Raw genomic sequence first — 4,199 nt, 5'->3', positions numbered from 1 at the left:
ATGATGAATTCCAGATGTTCAGATTAAATAATGGTGCTCCCCTGTAGATATAACGGACCATAGCAGCAAATAACTAGGCAAAATGAGCAAACCAGGCCCTGAAAATGATCTTAATTATTTTCAACCATGAGGGAACAGAAAAGCACTGGGTAATACAACAAACAGCTCTTTGAAAGAGCAAACAAAAAGCCTTGGTAATTTACATTTAAGTCGAACCTGCTCTCTGCAAAGTGTAATGTGTGTGGAATAACTCAGGAAGAAATCTAGCATAGTGCCATTTTTATAATTGGTATCCTGTGTCAACTTCTAGCAGCAAGTAGTATATAAATTATAATGCTAATATATAATAATATAATGCTATAATCGCTTTTCAATTTTTAAAAATGATATTGTATGGAGTCTTATTGCTAAAAACATGTATGTGCTATTACATCATTCAAGATGTCTCGTGTACTTCCGAGCATTTGAAAAGGCAGTTACAAATGTCATTACTGAGGTGAGTCAGCTTTATACAGAATACAGATGATATATATACATAAAAATCTGTATCTTTATTTTTACTTTCCATGATTAAGAGAAAATACAGCTGATATTCTACTTGACATAAAATTACTCAAATGCAGTATTTCAGGCCTTGGAAAATAGAGTAAAATTGTAGTTTGTGTCAATGTTGGACCAAAAGGTGAGTTCTGCCCCAGCAATCTTTTGTGGTTCTCTACTGCACATAAATTAATCTGTCCAAAGCACTGACACTCATCCACAAAGCACAGGTGGCAGTCTCCTTTTATGCACACCAAAAGGAGTGAGATAAAAATAAATTGTGCTGCCATTAAAAACATGCCAAAATAATATTTTTCCCATCTGCTAAACTCAGCCCCTGTGGTAAGTGAACTAACAGGTTTCCACACTTATACTTGATGAACAGACACCGCAAGCAATTAATTAACATTAACATGACAGGAATCAATTGGATTTCTCTCTTTTATACATTAATCAAAGCCAAAAACAAGAACACGCACCTTGTGTAACACTCAGATTTGTGGGTCTTCAGATGTGGCTGCTCCAAAGCCCACTTCTATCTAAATATTTACAGCAAAGTTGGTCTGCTCAGCAGCCCCATCAAGGGAGACTCTATATCCCAGGTTCCATGCTGCCAAGGCCATGATCAGCAGACACATCAGAGCTTGGCCCGCCATCTTTTCTTGATATCTACACTACAAACAAGGACAATCCAAGGGCAATGTCTATTTTTGCATTTAAACAGTTAGTTAAAAATAAACTCTAGAATTTTCTTCCTATTAAAAAAAAAGATCCCAAATAAATATGTTCCTTTTAAAAGCTTGCTGTATTAGCTAATCCAAAAAGAGATGAGTCTTGGCATTAAAAAGCCACTAATTATCGTTAATCTCATCGTAAATACTTAGGGTAATGTTAAAATTTTATAGAAATAGTTGGTTTAAAGGTTTTAAAAAGGTTTGAATAAATGAATATATTAGAAAATAAAAATATATTAGAAAACAGGAAATCTGGCCCAAGCCAGAATGATACTGGTAAATTATTTCAAACTTTCAAGGTAGAAATAATTCTGCTATTTATTTTCTTCTAAAAAATCAGAAATAGGTTAACTTCTTATTAGAAAGCCAGTATAACAGTGAGGCTTCATGACTTCTAAAGTGGAGAGACATCAAGATTCGGGCATTGGAGACAATGGATAAAATTAAATGAATCGATCCCTCTCTGTATTTTTAGCACTTTATTTTGAGTTGGTCTCAGCAGATAAACCTAGGTGAAGAGGAAAATAAAACAGACTCAATTACACACTAATGGACAAAGAGAACAAATAGCAGAGATGTGACGTACGATTATACTTACAAATAGTATACCTATGGGTCACTAAAAAAAGATATATGAGTACTAGCTCAATTAAGTTTTTGTGTCCAAGGATTGTTTTGGTGATGCAGAAAGGACTGAAGGACACCTCAGGAAAGCCAGATAACTGGCAGATACAGGTTTGGGGACATTATCTCTCCTCCTCTCCTCACCCCTCTCTTCACCTCCCCTTCCCTTCCGTTCCCTTTTCTTTCTCTTTCCCTCTCCCTCATGACTTCCTTCTGTGCTCTTCATCTCTTCTTTGTTTCTTTTTCTAAATTTTTCTTGGGATGCTAGTAGATATAATTGACCTTGTGACTAGAATAATTTCGATCTGCTTGCTTGTCAACTCTTCCTGTTGAATGGATGTCAAGAAGAGAACCTGTCTTGAGTGGAGGTTCAACCCAGAGGAATCACTACACGCAGATCTTTAATTGTTGTCATGAATATAATTTATGAATCATGTGAATAATTCCTGAATCTATCTATCTATCTATCTATCTATCTATCTATCTATCTATCTATCTAACTAACTATATTAGAATCCATTCTATTTCAATTAGTCCCATGAGTATTTGTGGCAGATAGTATTTTTCCAAAGATGACTGCAATAATATCTCTGGTGCTACATTCTTCCAGAGATTTGACATTCCCCCAACAATAAATGAAGTCTAATTCTCCTTTTGAATCTGTGACTTTCTGCTGACCAATAGAATATGGCAGAAGTAACATTGTGTGACCTCTAAGGCTAGGTTATAAAAGGTGTTACAACTAGGATATTTGCTTTTGGAGAACACATAAGAACCCTGACTACCCTGAGACTGCCATGCTGGAGAGGTCACATGTAGTAGACACTCAATTAACAGCCCCACCTGAATCTCAGCTAACAGTCATATCCAGCTGCAAGCCAGGTGAGAAAGCCTTCTTGAATATCTCACCCTGTTGAGCCTGCAGATAACTGCAGCCCCAGGTGACATCTACTGCAACAATATGTGAGACTCTAAGGTAGAACTGCTTAGCAGAGCTCTTACCAAATACCTGACCCACAAAATCATGAGCATGTTTTAAGTCAAAAAGTTTTGGAGAAATTTTTTTATTCAATAATAGTAACGAGACCAGTCATCAACATTTCAAGGGATGACTTCTAATTAAAACCATTTGGAATGAAGCACAGACAACTTAAGGGACAAAATTGAACAGAGAAAGTTAAATGTAATTGTATTTTTTAAATAGGAAAAAAGTTTATGGTCTTGTATACTTTTCTCAAAGCATCTTCTTCAACATCAAAGATATGTAGGCATGACAGCTATATTTCCTGTTTTCAATTCATCTCTGGTCTCTCTGATCTTCTCATGGAGAAAACATTGAGTTTTCTACCCTATAATACTACTTATCCAGTTTGATTAATAAATTCTGACTTCCATTCAAGACACTCTTCCTTCTATCTGAACTGGCCTCAGTGGTCTCTGGGGAAAAAAATAAGGAAGCAAGAAAATGGCAGTCCAAGAAGTATAGGTGAAGAATTTGGATGATACTTGGGAATGTCTGTTTTCATTTTAAGGAACTATCAAAAAGAACCGTAGTTGGCCATTTGATATTATCTAGCACATTTTTATAACAAATATCGATATACGAATCAGTATTACTATGTATTTTCTAAATGTACAATTTATTTTTTAAAATATGTTTTATTTAAAATACCATTTATATATTAACCTAATTCCTACTTTCTTAGCAAATACCTTTACACAATTACTGAATGTATGTGTTCCTTCTATAGTAATGTCTTTTCCACTTTTTAACCAATTGTCTCAGTATATGATCTCGAGCTCAGGAAAATAATTGCATTAACCTTTGAATCTGTTATTTTATTAGCTATAAGCTGTGACGTAATCTATGATTCAGCTTGCTTATACTGCTCTGCCCTTGTAGGGGGATGATCTAGCTGATGACAATCTGGCAGATTTATGTCCATGGAGAATCAGTCTCACCCTGTGTGGGTGTTGGCTTGAATGGCTCTAGTCCTCATGGGGCAAAGAGGTCCTGTCACCTCAGCAAGCAAGGAGGATAAGTTGGAGCCAGCTAACATCCGTCAGGAACTCCACGGCCAAAGGCATGATCTGGAGGGAAGAACTGAGTTCACTGTCAACTATATTAAATTGCAAGGGAAAAATTATGTAAGTTAGGTCATCCACTTGGTCCTGATCATAAGGAGAAAGTTGCTAGCTGAAATAGCCCTAGTAATGTATCTTTTATTGTAAAGCCTCTTTAGCATATTTATGTTAATGTTAGCTACTTTAGCAAGAATGGTATGAATATTGTTCTGATTT

The sequence above is a fragment of the Pteropus medius genome, unplaced genomic scaffold (assembly GCF_902729225.1).
Source record: "Pteropus medius unplaced genomic scaffold, Ma_sr-lr_union100, whole genome shotgun sequence".
Taxonomy (NCBI): domain Eukaryota; kingdom Metazoa; phylum Chordata; class Mammalia; order Chiroptera; family Pteropodidae; genus Pteropus; species Pteropus medius.
The sequence above is the reverse complement of the archived record's forward strand: the minus strand, read 5'-3'. Positions refer to the sequence as shown.